Raw genomic sequence first — 22,655 nt, forward strand, 5'->3', positions numbered from 1 at the left:
CGCCGGAACTTAGTAGGAAGAGATTCCTATGTAGAGTTTCTGGTTTAGTCAACGTTGAAGGATACAGTGTTCCAAAATATTGTCCACCTAATCTTTTGTTTCCTTGGAAACCTGCTCTGCAAACTTTCATTAAAACAATGTCAGAAAATGGCGATAACAACGAAACTAATGAAGTCGCAGAGAATGCGAATCAGCGGGGTTTCGATGTTACAGGGTTTAATGAACCGGGTGCAATTATCATCCCGGTCAACATAAGAAAAACTATAACTTTAAAGCTTATAGGACACGGACTGACATCACGAGGTGGTACAGTCATTTTCGTGATAGAGGCACACGAATATCGGCAGACAGAGGTATTCTATTCATGGATAAACTTTCCAGCGGCAAATGCTACAACACACGAATTCCACTATTACAGAATAGAGGAACCACCGGATGAATATACTCCTTTCGAGGATATTGAAATACTACTAAATTACCAAGAGCACCTGCTCTGGTTTAAAGGCGCCCTAAAACCTAATGATCACATCACCAGGCTCGGTCCACTAGGTAGACCAGGAGCAACGTGGCCGGTTCTAGCCAGCTACACACCACATCCAGACATTGAAAAAATGTCAAGAGAAGAACTTTTAGCACATCTAAAATTACTAATTAAAATTCACAGACAGTTAGTCCAATATGTAATGCGGACTGCAACAGTCCAACCAGCTGTTAATATTCCACAGCTGACCCCTCATCAGGGGAACACAAATAAAATTACACCACAGAACATACAATCATGTCTGGGAAAACTGGAACAAATTCCATTCTGGCTAGTACAGAAAATAACTCCAATAGAGGCAGTACTCTTGAATACTACCCCTATTGAGAAACACAGGATTCTGACGATCTGTCTTCCAATGGGGGTCGCACCACGTGTGGAGGACTGTGACACTTGGGGCACAGTCTTTGCTTCCATTTACACAAAAACGCACGTTGTTCCGTCTCTGGCGGTAACACCAGATGTGCTAAAACAAATTCAGAATGAATACGGTCCAGAACCTGCTTTAACTCTTGGTATGAAATTACTGAAAGACTTCAAGCAGGTCTCGGCTATATTATTAGCCAACATAAAAGGAGAAGCAGCATCTGTGGCAATCCGCCAAAAATTGAAAGAAACCGATATAACAGATCAACCAATTGAGCAGAATCATAGAAAAATGCTATGAAGAACTAGGTAGAGATAGTTTGGGTGGGAAACCAGTAAAACCCCAACTACTTGAAAATCCAGAAAAATTATTTATTAAAAATAATCTAAAGACTCCTAAAAAGTGCTGGGATGGAAATAAACAATCCACTCCCAAAGAAAAGGTTTCCAGTCCAGAGGAAGGTCTCCTCGGCGGAGAGACAAAACTCCGAATCGAGAACACCAGTCTCACCAAAGGGAGCCCTCTGAAAAAAGATACAACCTTAGAAATAGGGATAATTTGAAAAAGCCTGATAGATATCAAGATATTGATACACGTCCCTCCCGATCTTTTTTGCAGAAATCGGAAAGAAGAGGACGGTCAGAACAAAGGGAAGAGCACGCCAAGTCCAAAGACAAGGAATCTGCTCAAAGTAAAAAATTACAATTTCCAAAAAAGAAGGTAGCCAGTATTAAAATAATCAAACATGCCGAGGATACTGAGGACACAGCTGAAAACGGAGAGTGGGCACAGACAATGCTATACAGCGCAGCAGAAATCAGCATAGCTCGCAAGATCCTGATGAGTCATCTGGAGACAGTGGACACAAATGAATACATTCAAGTGGAAACTGCAGATACCAGAGTTAGCGAACCTCGTAAGATATACGAAATAACATTGCGTAAAGAGGGAGATAAGACTAGGAAAATAAGGGGTCTGTTATGGGATAACCTCTCAAAAGGCTATGACATCCTGTTAGCTGAGAAAGATTGGCCCCCAGAGTGTGTCAGGGAGTGCCCTCATGGCAAAGAATTGATTATGCCTGCCTTCTCAAATCATATTCCAATTCACAGAAAATATATATATGCAAGAAAATGGGCAGTAGCTCAAGCACCTGCATTATATAAGAATCATGTAGGATGGGATGAGGACTCTCCTCCTCACAAAATCGAGTTAAAATGTCAACCTACTGCACAAAGGCAGTACCCGATTAAGCAAGAAGCTAAAAAACAGGTCAGGGAGATTTTAGATCAACCTGAATATCAAGGGGTGATTGAAACATGCACCTCTCAAATGAACAATCCTTTGTTTCCTGTCTCCAAACCAGACTATTCGTATCGTCTATTCTTGGACTACAGACACCTTAACTCATGTTGCAAAACATTTGCGGTACAAAATTCGCACAGTGCGGCACTAATGAATAACCTAGTTCGCAAAAAATACAAAACATTAGAAATCTCTAATGGGTTCTTTTGTCAAAATATTGCACCGGAAAGCAGATACTTGACCGCTTTCTCAATAATGGGGTCACAGAAAAATTTCTGTAGACTCCCACAGGGATTCAAGAACAGCCCTGGATTATTCTCAGCCAGAGTAACAGTTACTACAAATGTATGATGATGAGGCATTATCTTATGTCGATGACATCTATCTCACAGACGGCGACTTAGATACTCACTTGAAAAGAGTGAACACCATAATACTTGGGTTTGCAGCAGAGGGTTACAAATTCAACTTTAAAAAGTCACAAATTGCCCATCTAACTGTCCTATTTTTAGGATACGAATTATCAAGTGAAGGCAAAAGCCTAGCAGACAACTTCTTAGAGAAGTGCGCTGTACTCCAAGCACCAAAAATGCTGAAGAACTTACAATCGATTCTAGGCTTCCTGAATTTCGGAAGAACTTACATTCTAAATTTTGCAGAGAGGTTTAAACCTCTCTACGAATTAATGAAACCTGATTTTAAAACAATCAACTGGACTCAAAAACACACAGAAATTTTGAGATCACTGCAAATAGACATGTTAGCTAAAACAAAATTAGAAACACGTGACCATACACACAACCTTGTAATCCGAGTCACCCCAGGAAGATGCGGATTCATGTACCTGACCTCCAATGAGGGAGAAACGGTACTAATAGCATACAAATCACATTTGTACACACAAGCAGAAAAAACATTCAGTCTTACAGAAAATACTGTAAAGGCATGCTGCAGCAAGAGAACAAGCCCTAGCCCAAGGCAAAAGAATAACTGTTTTCACAGCAGAATCAGCCTTCGAGGCGCTATTCAGCCCAGTAAATCTAAAAACAGTGGCATTAGATCCAAAATGGTGTAGTTCCGTGGTTCGTGAGTGAGGTTCGGTGGTTCAGAACCCGTTCAATAATGGTCGTCGGAAATGGACAATTTTGGTGTCAGCAGACCGCAAATGACGAGTGTAGTGTGTACGAGTGTTTTCGCATTAATCGATCAATGGGAACACTACGTATTCAGGGATTTCGTTTGAACCTTCGGGTTCCATTTTGTGTACAGCAGCCATTTTGTGTGGTTGCCCTCACATAGACCGATGACTGCGGCCGAACGAGTCCTTGGGACACGTACACCTTAGCTGACTTCTAAATGACCTGGCCGAACTGACTCCCTTGCCCGAGGCTGACCTCGCTGAGCCAGTTCCTTGTTAAGCAGCTGGTCAGATAAAGATCAAAGAGCAGGACATGCCCGAGTTTATAGTACACTGCACCCACCTTTCTATCTTGCTTCCAATCTGTGTCTTCCTTTACGACATAATCACTGATTTGGGTTGAGGGTTTTATGATGGGTTTGTCCGGCCTGGGCAAACAAGAATATTGGAATGTGCTTGCTCATTTCTGGTGGGCTGGACAACGGAAAGTGGGATTGTCGTCATACGCTACTTTTGAATTGTCACATTTCTATTGGTCAGTTTGTATGAACCCAATGCTAATTTTGAATGTTACCTGAGGCTTGATTTTTGGCATAAAAGACCATGCTCCGCTCATTGAATTTGTGCAGTCTCTAGCGAACCACCCGTGTTGTGCTTCGTAGACCTCTGTTCCTGGTTGCAGCCAATAAACTTTGGTCTTTGACGTCATCAAGAAGTATCCCGTGTCTCTGTTTGCCAAGACAGGGGAACTCAAAGGCATTGGGCGTTTTCCCCGACGCCGCTGGGTTCTAAAACCCGGTCCTTCAGTTGGCGCCCAACGTTGGGCAACTTCAGCGGTACCGGTCCAAGCCCGAAGATCGTGAGGAGCTTCGTGTGAAAATTCTGGAGGAAGGCCAATCACTTCATCGACCCCTGTATGTTGGCGTGGTCCGAAAGTCTTTGCTGCAAGGTTTCCTGCCTTCCAACGGCTACGAAGGACTGCTGCCCTGACTGTCGCTCTGTCTTGGAGCCTTAGACGTTTGTAGAGCGAGACGATTGACGGGTCTTCTGGTGACGCCATTGACATTTCAGTTAAGTATGAGTGGAGCGTCTCCTAGTTCTTAGTTTGTTTTTGGAATCCCTTTAGTGGATCGCTTTGATTTGGTACCTGCAGGCCCCAAAGCCAAGGGACTCGTGTATTCGCGAGACTATCATTTTGAGATTTCCCTTGTAGTTTGAAGCTAGACTAGTGAGCAAGATGCCTGGTCTTAGCAGACTTGGAATGATATTTGGTTGTGGTTGTTCTAAGGATTCCCGGTTAGAGGATTCATGTCCAGTTCCTCCAATTGGAACTCCTACATATGAATTATACGTGAAGTATGGTGTGGGCCCTATTAGCTATAATGAGATCTGGGTAAAGTATACGAGAAAAGACGGTGTCCTACAGTGGCCCCGTAACGGTAGTTTTGAAGCTGAGATTTTAGACAATCTCGAAGTGAAATTGTTCGAGAAGAAAGCCCGGCCGGCAATGTTTGACTCTTTCCGCATATGGCGCAAAGAAGCCAAAAAGAAAGAAAGAATAAACGAGAACGAGGTATGCCAATGGTACAAGCTGCTGTTGCATTTAGGTATAATGAGGAAGAGCAAGAGAGCGAACAGATGCTTAGGGTGAAGAAGTTAGAGGTAGATAGATGCTACCCAGTTTTGCTGCCTAAAGAGCAGGAAGAAAAGAAAGAACTTGCGAAAGATCCTTTAATGTCGCATCTATTGAGTTTGCCACCCCCTTATGCACAGAGTGCTACGGCACCACCGCCACCAGTTGTGGCTTTGCAACCTCCGGTTGTTGTGCCACCTGTAATTCCTCCACAGCCAGCTCCTCTTCCGTTGGCTACTGTTCCTTTGGCGCAGCCTCCTCAGGGGCCGCCAACTTTGCCTCCCCCTTTGTCTGCTACTCCTATGCCTGTCTATAATACTCCTTCTGTTCCGATTTTGGATTTTTCTACTATTGTTCCGTCTTCCCTTATTCTTTCATCTTCTCCTTCTACTAGACAGCGAATGACTGCTGCAGTTTCTGGTTTCTTTTCTCCTTTGTTGGGACAATTGGGTATGTCTCCGGTTAATGAGCAAAGACAATCACGTAGTGAGTTGCCTGGTATAGTGAGTTGCCTGGTATAGACGAGCGTACAGTTTTGGATCACATGGCATGTAGATGGGTTATGTATACCTCCCAGTGTGATCTTGAAGGTATTATGGATGTTTTCCGGCAATGGAAAGCACCGAAGCAACGGTACGTCTTTGAAATGATGTGTGTGTTCCTCCATGAACAATGGATGGACGAAGAAGGTAAAGCTCCTGAAGAGTTGTATCGAGTGTGTTCCGAGTTTGCGTAAGGAACTATTGTGAGTCCATGACATTGAGAGAGCAATTGCGACGTTGTTGTCATTCCGTAATGACACTCCTTCTGAGCGATTGTTTGAGCCTGATTCGTCCGATGCGTGAGGTTCCTCCAGTTTGGAGACCTGCTGATGTTATGTTATGTTATGTTATAGAGTTTTTTATATAGCGTGCAGCTACTCACAGGGAGTGTCCCGACGCTTTCCACCCTCAGCTCATAATGAAATAACACAACACAGCTAAAAACAGGCAACAAAAACAGAACAAAAGCAATAATGAACAGTAATGAACACACTAAGAATTAAAAAGCCAGGTCTTCAGGCCCCTCCTAAACTGGAGTAAATTAACAGTACTCCGCAAAGCGAATGGAAGCTGATTCCAAAGCTGGGGGGCTCTGCAGCCGAAAGACCGCCCTCCCGCACGAGCCTTCCTCACCCGTGGAACCACAGCTCTACACAGAGCTTCCGAACGGAGAGAGCGCGCCGGACGATAGAAAGTCAGTCTCCTCTGCAGGTATCCCGCTCCTGAACCATGCAGAGCCTTGTGCATCAGGGTCAGGGATTTGAACTGGATCCTCTTCCTGATGGGGAGCCAATGGAGCGACTGGAGCAACCCAGACGCTCGGGCACGTCTCCCTAGACCAAAAATCGCCCGGGCAGCAGAGTTCTGCACCACTTGAAGGCGCTGGACCAGATAGTCGGGAAGGCCAAGAAACAGAGCATTGGCATAATCTAGCCTGGACCCGACTAGAGCCTGCACTGTAGTCCTCCTATGCTCCTCAGATAACAAAGGCAAAAATGATCCCAATGCTCATCCACCTGTTGTTGCACATTTCCAGGGAGTATGATTACATGTTCCTTGGAAGCGTGCTGAAGTCCTAGCACTTAAGCAGACTTTACCTGATCTGCGCAAAAATCCGGCGGGGTATTATAAAGAGCTCACTCAAACTGTGGGTTCGTGCATCATGAATTTAGCAGTCATAGACATGTTGTTTGGCAATGTTGTTCCACAGCCTATCTGGAATGTGATTCGACATACGGATCATGATAATGAATTGGGTGATACATGGGTTAATATTGTTGCTGCAAATGATAGACAAGTTGGAGGTGCTAAGCCTGAAGATCTCATTACTGAACTTCGATTATCAGCAACCTCAGAAAAATTCGAGAAACTCGCAAAGGAACGAGTCTTCTCAACCGCGTTTTCGGTATGGGCCTAATCAGTGTGCATACTGTAAAGAAGAGGGCCATTACAAGAATAGTTGTCCGGTTTTGTTACAGCGTACGAATGGTGCTTCTGGTGTACGAGGTCGAGGTGCTCAACAAGCGCCCAGAGGTAGAGGTCACGGACAGAATGTGTTCTTTGCCTCCACAAAACTCAATGAATAGTTTTGATCAGCAGCAAGGTTCGTCTGGTAGGACAGCACAGTACTATATGGATGATTACTATGTTGAAGGTGATGAAGCGAATGGTGATAATTGTTAGGACAGCCATGGACAAAGAGAGGGAGTTGTTTCAGTTCCAGTAGATCAGAGTGGACCCTATGTTGAAGTGATTGCATCAGGTGTGTCAGAACCTTTTCTGCTAGATACTGGTGCTACAAAGAGTTCTATTATGCACTCTAAACTCCCTGGCGCACCTTTGTCTGGCTTTGACAATGTTTCTGTAGGTTTTTCTGGCGCCCCCGTTACAAATCATATTTCTGCTCCATTGTCTCTTTCTGTTGGACCGCGTAAGTTCGAAGCACCCCTGGACTACAGGTTGTAATGAGAATCTGTTGGGATTGGATTTATTGAAGAGATTGTATGCAACGCTGTATTGTTCTCCGTCAGGAATACATCTTACTTTGGGTGAGAGAGTGATCTTTCCGATGTACATATCGAAAGATAGTCTTCCATTTTGAATTGTCTTCCTTACCTGATTCATTGTGGGCTACTGGTCCGAATGATGTGGGCCTACTGGAAATTCCCCCATATGTTGTGACACTGAAGGCGAATGCTAAGTTACCACGCATTCCACAGTATTGTATCTCGAGTGATGGTGAGCGTGCACTTTTAGCGATCATTTATGATCTGATCGAAAAGGGCGTGATTGAGGAAACGAGAGGTAATGTGTGTAATAGTCCCGTTCTGCTTGTTCTGAAGAGAACTGATTCTTCACAGCCTCCTGTATATAGGTCTGTCATTGATCTTCGCGAAGTGAACAAGATTGTTGTTCCACAATTTCCTGTTGTGCCTGATGTCACCGCCTTGTTGACTCTGATTCCGGCTACTGCCACATGGTTTTCGGTGATCGACTTGAAGAATGCTTTCTTCAGTATCCCGATTGCCATGGAGAGTAGGGATATATTTGGATTCTCTTTAGGAGGACGAAGTTTCCACTTTAAGCGCGCTCCTGAAGGCTATTGCGAGAGTCTATCGATCTATAGTCAAGCTTTGAAGACACAACTTGATCTGTTGGTTTTACCTGATGGTGCAGCCCTTATTCAGTATGTTGATGATTTGCTAGTGGCTGCTGATACTGAAGAGATTTGTAGGGAAGCCACTTTGTCATTGCTACGCCACTTGTCTGATTTTCATCACAAAGTTTCTCTCTCCAAGTTGCAATATTGTCAACAAGGAGTAACCTACTTAGGTCACCTTTTATCGAAGGAGGGAAGGAAACTGACCCCAGAAAGAATTCAAGCTATTGCGAAAATGAGTGTTCCTACGACACAGAGAGAAGTACGTGCGTTTTTGGGTATTACGTCGTACTGTAGACAGTGGATTCCTAATTTCTCTTTGTTAGCCAAGCCTTTGATAGCTCTTACTGTTAAGGATACTCCAAATCCTATTCCTTGGACTGACGAATGTCAAGAGCTCTTCTGAATTACGCAATGCGTTGTGTTCAGCTCCTGTGTTGGGTACTCCCGACTACAGTAAGCCTTTCACATTGTATGTTCACGAGCGAGAGGGATGTGCATTGTCAGCAGTTTGGCGATAAGCAGCGCCCATGTGCTTACTTTTCATCGACCTTAGATCCGGTAGCAAGGGCGTTGCCGAGTTGCTTGAGAGCCACAGCAGCAGCGGCTGTTTCAATTCGACAGTCTGCTGGTTTGGTTATGGACAATACAATAGTAGTAATGGTTCCACATGCAGTGGATACCTTATTGAACCGTACCAAGACACAGCATTTAACTAGTGCTCGGTTGTCGGGTTCCGAGTTGACATTGTTAGCGAGTCATGTGCACATTAAACGATGCAACACGTTGAATCCAGTCACGTTGTTGCCAATTTCAGTTGAGACAGATAGTGAAGAACAGCATGATTGTTTTCTGAGAACTGAAGAAGAAACGAAAGGGAGAGTAGATTTACGAGATACTCCTCTTCCAGAGTGTGATGGTACTTTGTGGGTTGATGGTTCGTGCTTTAAGCTGCCGAATGGTGATACGACTGCGGCATATGCTGTTACGACTTTGCATACGATTGTTGAAGCTGCACGTATTCCACATAATTCAGCACAAGCAGCGGAACTGATTGCATTAACAAGAGCATGTGTGTTGGCAAAAGGTAAACGAGTGAATGTGTATACTGACAGCCAATATGCCTTTGGCGTGGCTCATAGCTTTGGGCGTTTGTGGCGTGAACGTGGGTTCTTGACTTCGCATGGAACGAAGATCCAGCATGGGCTGTTAGTGAATGAACTTCTTGAATCACTTACTTTGCCGTTGCAAGTAGCGATCGTGAAATGCAGTGCCCATAAGAAAGTCACGGATGATGTTGGTCGCGGAAATGCGTTTGCGGATGAAGTTGCGAAAGAAACAGCGAGAAATGTGTGGAGTCGAATGTATGTTGCGGATCCGGTGAGATGGGTTCCAGAGAAGAGTATGTGTGGAGATACGATTGAGAGTGTGAAAACCATTCAAGCTGAATCTACAGAGAAAGAATTGAATGAATGGAGAGAATGTAAGGGTAGATTGGATTCGAATGGTTGTTGGACTGATTTGTCCGAGCATCAGAGATGGTTGTTGCCTAACGCGTATGTGCTTCCGGTTGTTACAATGGCTCATGGAGTGGCACATATCAGCGTGAAAGGGATTTGTAAGTTGTTGGCTCCGGTTTGGCAGAATGCTGGAATTCCGAAATGTGCAGAGAACTTGGTTAAGAACTGTATGGTGTGTTTGATGTACAATCCTAGTAAGGGAACTCCAACACCAGCTGGTCATTTTGCTCCTCCTACGTATCCGTTCGAGGCTTTGCAGCTAGATTTTATCCACATGGAGAGATGCAACATCTTGAAATATGTCTTAGTGGTTGTTTGCTCCTTTTCTAGATGATAGAAGCTTATCCCCTTAAAGACAATACTGCCTTGTCCACAGCGAAAGTCCTGATAAAAGAATTTTTCCCGAGGTTAGGAATGCCAAGAATTATCTGGAGTGACAATGGGAGTGAATTTGTGGGTCAAGTTTTGAAGAGAGTGTGTGAGGGACTAGGGATCCGGCAGAAGTTCCACGCTGCAAATCACCCCCAATCAGCTGGTTTAGTCGAGTGTAATAATGGCACTTTGAAGCTAAAATTAGCTAAAATCCAAGCGAGCACTGGTTTACAATGGCCAGATGCTTTGCCTTTAGCGCTTTTGTCCACAAGAATGACTGTGCATTCGAGAATGGGTCTGAGTCCATATGAAGTGGTCTTTGGTCGCCCAGCAAATATTTGGGGCGAACCAAGGCCAACCAGGTTTAGTGAAATCGAGTACCCTGTGTTGCTTGACTACTTGCGCGAACTGGTGCATGAGAGCCTACCACAAGCCACTGAGGATCCAGGCCACGCAATTGAACCTGGCAGTTGGATCTTCATCAAAAATTTCCAGCGGAGCATGAACGATCAGCCCCGTTGGACAGGACTCTTTCAAGTGCTACTGCCGACACGTTCTGCAGTTTGAGTGCAAGGCAAGAAAAACTGGATCCACGGCGTACACTGTAAGCGAGCACCTTTGCCCTAACCGTACGATCAGTGGGTCCAGGAGGGACTTCCAAACTCTGAAACAGAAACTGTTCCACGATTTTTGCCATTCAGCGCTGCTCGTCTGATTGGTACGAACTCTGAGAGACAAAGTGACAATCTTTTACAAGAAGCTGTGCCTCCTTCGAATCGATTGAACACTATTGAGCCCGATTTGTTGTTTAAAGATCAAGAATTGCCTGGAAGAAGCTGCTATAATTTGTGACCGAGAGTCATGGACAAATAAAGCACAAATAAAGTTTTTTATGATTTTTCTGTTTGCAGGTTAACTCTCCACCGAGGATCTACTCATTTTTGTTTTTCGAACCGCAATCCGGGTTCAACTGTAGGGTCGCGTTTGCCGAAAGTCTTTGGAGTGCAAGCCTGAGACACTAGGTCGAAGGTTCTGGTTGGCCTAAGTGAGTTGCCCTGGGTTGACAGAGGCATTCCTTAGCATAGAACACCCTACCATCGCGAGCAGCATATTTAGTTAGGATGGATTTCTTCGAGTTGGAGAGACCTGCAAGGACAATGATTTTTAAAAAGAAGATATGTAAACGGATTTCAAAGAAACTTTTTTTAATACCGTGTGTATTTTTGCTATTGAGTTTAATGATATTCATAATTGGTTATGTGACATTCTCTTTTAAAGTGACGTTTGTTCCCACTGTGCAACCTACACCTACACCTACTATTTCTTCTCATTCTTTTCATCCTTTGCCTGAACATGGGGTAGTTAGACGACTGGAATTTGCCAATAATTCCTTTATTCAACTTTTGCACCAACACCAGTTAGTGATGAACACGACAAATTGTTGAATCTGTGGTCTAATGCCCCATACGACTGATAAAGGTATTCCGTACTTGGTTTTACCTTTTAGTTTGAATGGTTCGATTTGGGCTTACAGAACCATATTTATTTATGCCCATAGTGTCTATCCCCTACGTTCACCGAAGGACAATCTGAAGAATAGTGCTGTTGCTAGAGGCATAGTCTTCATGGTTAAAGGAACTAATGCCATTGAAACTATTCCGATGGATGAGAGACAACCATATAGTGGTTGGGATATTACTGGATATGGAGTTAGTCTGAGTGTTAACCAGCGAGCGAAAAGTTCTCCACCGATTTGGATAGTGCCCCATCAGGGTCGCTATTGTCTGCAGGGTAATGGCAAGAATCCGAGAGCTCAGCTAGGGAAGAGCGTTTGTACTGATACCTACGTATTTACGTCCCAGTCTTCCCCAGCATTTTTAGCTGCTGAGGGTACCTACTTTGTTTGCTACGACAAAGCATATACATGGTTGCCCCCTGATTTTTCGAGCACATGTTTAGTTTCTTTCCTGTTGCCTCCCACATTTACAGCTGCGGCAGATTACCATAAGACGAGAGTTGCTAGAGGTGTCTTTAGTCAAGAAGACACGGCAGGGCAAGAGTTGGGAGATTTCTTTAAGGGTTTTCTGCCGTTCTGGGGACCGATGGCTAATAGCAGGAATATTCGCCAGTTGACGAGAGTGGTTGAGTCCACCATAGTCGAAACTGCCGGTGCCCTTAGTAACTTGACTGTTGAGCTCCAGTCGGATAGGCTTATGACACTCCAAAATAGAGTTGCCCTTCATGTCATACTAGCAGATCGAGGTGGAGTATGTAAATTTATTCAATCGAGCTGCTGTGTTTTCATTCCAGACAACGCTCCGTCAGTTTTCCAGGCCATTTCCAAGCTACTCAAGATCTCCGATTCTGTCCATTTGGACAAAGGAGATTGGTCGTTGATGGGATGGTTATGGGGATTGATATCCACTTGGGGTTGGAAGATTTTGATGGTCATTGGGATGGTCTTAGCTATCCTTTTTCTGTTCTGTCTCTGTGTACAGTGTGCTCCTGCTATTTGTGGCCTCTGTGTTACTTCGTGTGCAAGGAGACCTGTCCAGAGAGAGGTACTAAGTAATAGGATGATGCTACAGCAACATATCGTTGATCTGATGAACATAGATCCAGATTCAGATTGACATGGGTTTGGGTTTATTGCCTATGTAAGGGCAAAAGGAGGTTCTGTAGTTCCGTGGTATCCCGTGGTATCCCGACCCCGGAGTCACCTACTCCTCCTCCCCTTCCCCCAGGAATACCAGTACCTTGACGGAGTTCCCTCCCATCTCCCTGCAAGAATTTGCCGCTCTTCTTCTCAAAGTCAGCTCGGGATCCCCCAATGACTGTTGCCCCCCGCAGATTCTGAGAGAAGCCTTTCTTGCGTGTCCAGGCCCCCCTCTAGCATTACTTAACAACTCTCTCGCTACTGGGGAGGTCCCTCGCTCTTTCAAGCAAGCTGCCGTCCTACCTATTCTAAAGAAACCCAACGCGGACCCCACAATACTAAGCAATTACAGACCCATCTCCCTCCTCCCCTACCTAGGAAAAATTCTGGAGACCCACGTCACCCGCTGCCTGAGCTTTTTCATAGAGAAATCCTCCTTTCTGGACCCTCAACAAGCTGGATTCAGACCCCTCCATTCCACTGAGGCGGTCATAGTAGCAGTCATGGACACCCTTAGGAAGGGCGCCGACAAAAACACCTCTCAGGCCCTTGTCCTATTAGATCTCTCGGCGGCATTCGACACGGTCGATCATACCATCCTGATCGACCGTGTCCATAATGCTGGCATACAGGGAGTGGCCCTTGACTGGCTCAGATCTTTCCTTCACCAGCGATCACAGTCTGTTCACCTCTCCACCTTTTCCGCTCCCTACATATCCCTCTCCTGTGGTGTCCCACAGGGCTCTGCACTATCCCCCCTTCTATTTAATTTGTATCTGCAACCCCTCTTAGCTTCCCTCCGCAACTCCCCGGTCACAATCTTCAACTACGCGGACGACCTCCAGTTAATTTTCCCCATTGACTCCCTCCCTTCTTCCCGTCTTAACTTTCAGTCCACCGTGTTGACCATCGCTGAGTGGATGTACCACAGCCACTTAAAGCTGAACCCCACTAAAACTGAGCTCTTTCTGGTGGGTGGCCCCACTCACCCTTGGAACTCCACCTTCTGGCCAACATCTCTGGGGTCAGCACCCACTCCTGTGAGCTCAGTCAAAAGTCTGGGGGTGATCATCTCTGAAGACCTCTCAATGAGACCGCAAATCAACGCGGTCACCTCAGCCTGCTTCTTTCACCTCAGGCGGATCCGCAAAATCAGTAGGTTTCTCACCAGAGAAGCCCTGATTCAAGTTATCATTGCGCTCATCACCTCCAGGCTCGACTATGCCAACATGCTGTACGTGGGGATTCCTGCATGCCACCTCCACCGACTACAGCTGGTGCAGAATCAAGCTGCCTGCCTGATTTTCCGCCAGCCCAAACGTCAGCACGTCACTCCCCTCCTCCGTAGTCTGCACTGGCTCCCTGTTTCCAAACGCTGCACCTTCAAACTGGCATGCTCAACTTTCAAGGCCCTCTCGGATGCAGCCCCCGCGTTCATCTATTCGGTCTTGACTCGTCACATCCCTCTTAGAGCTCTTCACTCAGCATCTCTTAATCTCCTTGAGGTCCCCAAATTCAAAAGGAAAAAGCACTGTGGTTTGAGCTTCTCTGTTCAGGCCCCCTCCACTTGGAACTCCCTGCCACCCTCACTTCGTCTATGCCCCAACTATGACAGCTTCCGCAGACTATTAAAAACCCTGCTCTTCCAATCTGCCTATGACTAACTCCCTCGCCCTGGATCACTGTACCAGTCAACGAGCGCCAAGAAACCGTTGGTGATAGTGCGCGATACAAATAATTTTAATGTAACGTTTAACGTAACGTAACGTAACGTAACGTGAATGAGGTTCGGTGGTTCCGAACCCGTTCAATAAAGGTCGTCGGAAATGGACGATTTTGGTGTCAGCAGACCGCAAATGACGAGTGTAGTGTGTACGAGTGTTTTCGCATTAATCGATCAATGAGAACACTACGTATTAAGGGATTTTGTTTGAACCTTCGGGTTCCATTTTGTGTACGGCAGCCATTTTGTGTGGTTGCCCTCACATAGGCCGATGACTGCGGCCGAACGAGTCCTTGGGACACGTACACCTTAGCTGACTTCTGAAAGACCTGGCCGAACTGACTCCCTTGCCCGAGGCTGACCTCGCTGAGCCAGTTCCTTGTTAAACAGCTGGTCAGATAAAGATCAAAGAGCAGGACATGCCCGAGTTTATAGTAGACTGCACCCACCTTTCTATCTTGCTTCCAATCTGTTTATGTTCCTTCCTTTACGGCATAATCACTGATTTGGGTTGAGGGTTTTATGATGGGTTTGTCCGGCCTGAGCGAACAAGAATATTGGAATGTGCTTGGTCATTTCTGGTGGGCTGGACAACGGAAAGTGGGATTGTCTTCATACGCTACTTTTGAATTGTCACATCTCTATTGGTCAGTTTGTATGAACCCAATGCTAATTTTGAATGTTGCCTGAGGCTTGATTTTTGGCATAAAAGACCATGCTCCGCTCATTGAATTTGTGCAGTTTCTAGCGAACCACCCGTGTTGTGCCTCGTAGACCTCTGTTCCTGGTTGCAGCCAATAAACTTTGGTCTTTGACGTCATCAAGAAGTATCCCGTGTCTCTGTTTGCCAAGACAGGGGAACTCAAAGGCATCGGGCGTTTTCCCTGACGCTGCTGGGTTCTAAAACCCGGTCCTTCAATGGATACAGTGGGAAAATTCTCTTGATACAGAAAAAGTGACATAGTATTATGTCCCGAATATAAAAAAATGGAATGATTTGAAATATGAAGAATATCCTCTGCAAATCGAAATTCTGCCTCTCCAACAGTACTCTTGTATAATCTATACAGACAGATTTGTACAGCATTACAATGTAGATGATAAATCCTACAATGCAGCCTGCGTGATTGTTAAAGTTCGCTGGCTCTGCGGTAAATTCAGACCGAAAAAAAAACTGAATCACTGAGAAAATGTTCGGCTCAGCGAGCTGAAATCAGATCTTTAAAGATGGTGCTTGAAAATGCCGAACGTGAATTCCCGACACTAATAGTGTGCGATTCGCATTTCTGCGTCAAATCTTACAATAATGATTTGCAGAACTGGGTTCAAAATGATTACAAAGATGACACAGGTGCCACAATCCAGCATAAAATACTTTTGAAACAGGTAGTTCTTTTATAAAAAGAACTACAAAAGACTCATGTGATACACACTCTGAGTCATCAACGTGATGGCGTTCACGTTGCAGGGAATTCATTGGCTAATACAGCCACAGCGCAAGCACCTCAACGGGCTTCCGTAGCCACAAAAAAGCAATCAGAAAAATACATAGACGGGGAAACGATGCTGGCGTTAAAAACGTCTTCAAAAGGCAACTGTGCAGCACTACCTGTGAACTATCCACTCAATTATACATAATTGATGCATAGTCCGTTCCTTTTGCTCGAATCCCTGGAGTGGGGGATAGGGTAATTCCAAACACGAACCGGAGAGTCTTATTAATAGCAGACGCTCACATGGGTGAAGGTCCAAGGCACAAACAGATGAAGGAATCTGACAGAATTACAATCAGAATACTGGTGGCCGGGGATGAGCCTGCAACATTATAAATTTGCGAAGAGCTGTCCAGACTGCAACAGAGACCGCAGTAACGAGCCAACCGGAGTATTGCCATGACCATTTCTGTAGTTAGCATAAGGCTATCTATACATAAAATCCAGCGTCCTATTAATTCATTTTAAGACTAAATTCACATAATAATGTGGCCCCAGCGCTCGGCTGACGCCAGAACTGTTATTAAAGATTTGCGAGTCTTTATCGGCACATACGCAATTGCCATGCTTCATTCTGACCAAGGTCCTGCTTTTAGCTCTCGAGCTTATAAGGAGGCCATGACCAGCATGGGCATTGGGTTGCGGTTCTATTGTCCCTTCCATCCTGAGGGAAATGGGGTTGTGGAAAGAAAAAACCGAGACATAAAGCAATCTATAATGGCAAAGGTATTAGGTTCGGGTGATGGGTGGGTCCAGCATTTAACAAGTGTCCAACGTAGTCTTAATAATCTGCCAAGAAATTCTCTAAAAGGTTTCAGCCCGTACGAACTATTGTTCGGAACTAGAATGTATGTTCAGGACTTAGATAGTCATGCTTCAGTGGTAGAAGATAAGAAAAAATGCTTTGACATCAAAGATCGTTTGCTGTTTTACGGGACTTAAATGAAACAAGAAAAGCCCTGAGCAACATAAAGTTAAAACAGCAGCCAACAACCACTGAGGACACACCACCTGTCCCAGCAAGACCTGTCTGGATTCCAAAGATTGGGGATCTGGTCAGAGAGAAAATAGCGGTGAAGAAGGAATTTGGGCCTTCTTACAGAAAAGCAGTACCTGTCTTAGCAATCAACGGAACAAGATCAGTTGTACTACCGCCCCTTGCTGGTAAAAAGGAAAACCGAGTTGTATCCTTCGACCTGGTAAAACCACAATCATGTGGCCAATAATAAGTAGTAGGCCAAGTGGACGCCCAAGAAATAGCAGGATACCAAAATTTGCTACAATCCAAGAGGTTCAAACTGAGAGACTAATCACATTTGATAAACCTGCAGTGAATAAAAAAGGACTATGCAGAAATGCCATGGAACTTGTGCCTCTTGAAACCCAAATTGAAACAGTTCGTCAAGAAACACCAGTCTACAATGATGTAGCATCAGAATGTGCTAATGAAAGGCAAATTTGAAAAAACAATTCCAACAATTGACAGAACTGCATCTGGCTACTTCATCAATTTCGATAACTTTTCTGAAGATCAAAGTGAGCCTGAAGTAATGCCAGCAACAAAGACTTTGAAAGACAAAGCAATAGTACTCTTTGATCAACTCAAAGAAGCATATCTAAATGCACCGTTGATTGAATATTGGATTGTATCAGGGGTACTCCTACTCCTACTCTGCCTAATTTTAGTTTTAATTTTAGGAAAATTTATTACAATACAATGGACACAGCCAGTCAGAACATCAACTTAGTTCTGAAGCCACACAAGTCATCTCACATCGAGAAAAGAGAACTTTCATCAGTGAATGTCACAGCCATACCAATACCCGGCGGGGTAGTTTGGGACAAAACAGATTATGAAATATATGGACCGGTCGAACTCTTGAAATATCCCCATCAGTTTAAGGTTTCATTAAGTGACTTTGTAAAACCAAGTACATTCTCTGATGATTGGGACTTTGAAAGCATAAATAATATGATGTCAGATTTAGTATTATCAGCAAAATTTACAGAACATGATTATTTGCAAGGTTCGTCGAATTATGAACAGATGTATTGCTATACCCACTATGCAGACCACTACTTGCATAAATCTGCTCAACCTAGAAATGTTTTTAAATATAGTCAATGGGAACATTGTGCAACTCCACCTAAAAGCAGTTCAAAAACATTCTATGAGAAATTCCAATTAACACAAGTGATGCAGAAACGTTTTATTATAAATTGTTAGATAAAACAGGGACAAAAACCATGCTGACAAATACTAAATTGATCTATTCAGAAACATTTTATGAAAAAATGATTACATTTGGTTTTGATTTCTGGAAAAACAACATTGAAACAAAAACCATCTGGGGTACAAAAGAATGGCAGGTACAAGGCCTAGAAGCATTATTTCGAGCCTGCATGATACCAGAACAAATAATGTTCTTGAATGACACCATTCAACAAACTACCTGTTTTGGCCTAGCCAAAATCAAAGACTTAAACAAACCGTCTATTCCAAAGCCAATACCTAATAACACAACCACAGATATTGAGATGGACGTATCCAAAATTTTACATGAAAATAGAACACATCCTGATTGGAAAAAGTGGTTAATCTGGCCAACAGACACAAATAAATGTCAAGATAGATTCCTGAACAAAATACATGGGTTAAAAATGACCAGACCAGACCCTAGATACTCCCAGAGACAACATACAGTGTAGGGAAACTATGCCTTGAATGGCTACACACATCCACACTGGCAGAAATTAAGCAACACTTATCTTTACTTAAAGATGGTGCTGACTTGCGCGATTTCATAATGGGACCACGCAAACAGCGTCAAAAACGTTTCATAGCGGCCAGTATATACACTGCTTACAACGAGGCATGGAAAGTGACTCAAATTGAGACAGCAGAGAAAATATGAGAAATTGATCGTATTAATTTGGAAAAATCACTTTCTCTTGTGGACAACGGGTTAATGACTCTGTCCTCCAGAATATATTCACTGGACAGTATTGTATCATCTGCTATAGATATAATAGAGCAGGACTTGCTAATGTTACTACATGGTCAGTCCCAATTACGTTCTATTGTACAGCTAGGCTGGACGTTGCAAAACCTGCATTCAGGCTATGTGCCTTGGCGTTTAATCAACACAACGTCATTGTTCTCTATCTTTAACCTTACTGATAAACAAATCAGTTTGGCACAGAAAGGAGCAGACTATATGATTCTGAGCATTGAAAAACTTGAGAGATTACCATTGACAATGTCAGAAAGACCTGTCATTGAATGGATAATACACGGGATTATAACAATTCCGACAACAACTTTCCAATTTAAAAAATGCCTAGAGTATATACCAGCAGGCCAGTATGAAAGGTTGGGTAAAGGGTATTAAGTCATCATGGAAATTACCTTATACACACACATGTTATAGTGACAAAAACCAGAATGTATTTCTTAGTGGTAATAATTGTAAACCATCACTAAGCGGTATACTTCTGTGTCAAGGTATTAATTTACATGGGGCCTGTGAGGGGACTTCAAATAACCTTTCATGCCACCAGTACGGCACACCTGCAACAAAGATAGAGCCATTCTTTAGACAACTTTCTAACGGGAGTTACGTTATAATAACGGACCACAGCTGTTGTTGCATGGTGCCAGGGAAAGCATATCTCTTAAGCGTTAGTTCCATGGTCACTTGCTGTATGCAAGCATTGTATCCAAACGGCCCTGGAGACTCAGAGGCGACGATTTGGCCTCAGTTGAATATCTCTTCTATACGAATTGATACTTTAAGCAGAATGAAGTCTGTGCTTTTACAGACAACAGTGCCCATCACGTCATCAAAAGAAACGTATGATCTTCAAGATGCAAGGACAACGGCAGAGATACATACACTTTTATCAACTAATTGCCCCGTGCATTTCGTAGAAATGCTAAGCCAAATCCTAAATATGTCAGATGCCAGTGGTATCTCAAATGTATTTAAGACAATTTTTTCGGGACTGTTAGCACCCTCCAAAGCAGTCCTGGTCATCTTTCCCAATTTTGTCCATTCGGTTTTTGGTGGCCTACCACTAGTTTTGGGACTCGTAGCAGAAATCTTATTTTTTACTTCTGCTCCGATATGGCAAGCCAAAATGCAGACATGACTCCGGCAACAATGGGAGAAACGATCCTAGCAATACGCTACCGGGACTGCATAACTAAAGTCCTTGGATTAGCCCGGCTAAGAGATCTGAATATGACCTGGTTTCTTTCATTCAGACCTATATGGCAGAACTGCATCTTACCTGTGCTTCGATGTATGCTATGCGGAGAAGAATGCGTGTTAGACACCTGTCTTACACTACAATCAGCAGTGCCAATGGATGTCGATACTTTGCTAAGTCCAGTAACGGCTCATGCATCGTGTTGTCCCCAGCGGTTACCAATCCTGATGACGGCATTCGTTGAGACTTCTGCACTACGATTAGGTGGTGGCAGTGAAGCAAGAAATGAGAGCAACATCACCCAGGTACGACCTTCTGTGAGCATTGCTGATCCCGAAATCGATGATGGCAATCATTCTCACGACTGCCCGGTTACAGCATTATCATCCTTGGTCGAACTTTCACCTGAAGCTGTAGACTGTTTTTTTGCACATCTATCTAAAGTCATGTTCTCCCCTGAACCAAAAGAATGACTTTTAAACCAACCGGCACACAGCGTTCCCCTGAACTCTGAATTCGGCCTTCAGCTTTGAAAAACAAAAGCTACTGAAAACATTTGGAACTATATTTTCCCCTGAAACTAAATTATTTTTTCGAAAATTTCAAAATATTTCCCTTTTTTTGGCACACGTACTCTGCTTACAGTAGAACTATTCATAAAGAACAGAGCTTCTATTTTTAGCAAATCTAGAGACAGTATATTACCACAGCCTCTAGCACTCTCACAAGCAATTTAATTTATATGTGATGAAATAGTCTCGACCTTCTTTTCTGTAATTAAGAGACATTTCATGTGTAATTTTCGCAAATCGTTCAACTTAATATATATGCAATTTTTGAATGATTACACTGCTTAAAAACGTACAGTACCTTAACGTTCCGTGTATTTCGCATACACCATTTCAAATGCAAAATGTATTTGGGGGTGGGTTGGAATACACATGCATCTTTATTGCTTAAGTTTTTAGTAATTGATGGACATAAAACCGTGGAGTGGGTGATGTGTTTTATCTAGGAACCCGATTCAATATTGTGACTTTATGCCCCTATACAGCTATAATCAAAAATATCCCTATAATGGCATATTAATCAGATCCATATTTCAGTAAATCGCCCCTGCAGCCTAAGGCATGGCAGAAGCTACTTCCTTAGATTCCTAGAGAGCACACAGAGTTCTTTCGACACACCAAACCTCCAGCCACCTGGGATAGCCCCGCTTGCTTTGTTTTGATTTGTAATAGAACTCCTGCGAGCACTGTAAGAACGGCCAGTTCTTAGTGACCTCTTTATTGACGTCTTATGTCCAAACCTTACGTCAAGCTCGACACCTTTCAGGTATAAATATACCAACGTTGCTTAAGCAAACACACGGTGGTGATTCTGGAGCAGAGCAGCTAATCTACATTCTGAGAGCCCAGCAGAAGCGAGAAGCCCACGGACGGCTTGGGGTGAGACAAGGAGGGGTAGAAGAGGGAGAGTCTAGAAGCGGTAATTTTGGAGATCATAGTAGTAGAATGAGGTTTGGGATGAGTCAGAGAGTGTAGGTAAAGGATATATTGAGAGAGGTATAGCATGAGGCAGAGTAGTACATATGAGAGTGTCCAAGTTTAAAAGTATAAAGCAACTGAGTGTGGGGATGCCCTCAGGGACCTTGTTTGCTATATTGTATTATGTCTGATGCACCCAAAAATTAATAAAACAAATTTAAAAAAATATATATATATATATATGGTTTGTTCTACAGTAGGAGTAAAGCAACAAATACACAGTTACAAAACCACACAGAAAGGGTATACATGTATAAGGAGACACCACATAGAGATTCAAAGTTGTATTACATATACTCAGCCCTCCAAGTGCTGCTCTTGAAGCCAATTCATCTGTGCATTTTTATAACTTTTTTTCTTTAATCTATTTTAATTTTATCTTTTCCTCAACATCTCAACAGGGAAGCACCTGTAGGAAAAATACCCATGACAATATTTACATACTGTGACAGACAAACAGAACAGAGACCCACTAGCGTGCAATAACACAACTCATATGAAATCTTTGCAGTGACCCACAAACACAGCAAGCATAGAATTATCCATTTAACAAGCAGACCCAAAGAACGTCTACATATTTAAAAAACCATAGCCATTATACACATTTGCACAAAGAAATTCACACATCTAGATATATACAATTAAATGCTGTACGTCCCAAGGAGTATGCACCTGTAAATCAGGTGTACCCAGCACCTAATCTTTTCACAGTGTCTTTATCAGCTTCATAAGGATGAGTGATCAGTGAAGGTTAAATGGCACCTCCTAAATATCACAGGGGTGGTGATGTGGCCTCCTTATTCCAAGATATGGCCGGCCCTGGCTTTGGCAGTTGCTAAGCACAATATTGCACAGAGATGGGGAGCCAGCTCTCCTCCCTTGGTAGAGGACTGGGAAGCCGATTTTGATTGGTGTTAGCAAGCGCAGCACACAGCCTATCTCGCCAG

The sequence above is a fragment of the Lissotriton vulgaris genome, chromosome 6, assembly GCF_964263255.1.
Source record: "Lissotriton vulgaris chromosome 6, aLisVul1.2, whole genome shotgun sequence".
In the NCBI taxonomy this organism is placed as follows: domain Eukaryota; kingdom Metazoa; phylum Chordata; class Amphibia; order Caudata; family Salamandridae; genus Lissotriton; species Lissotriton vulgaris.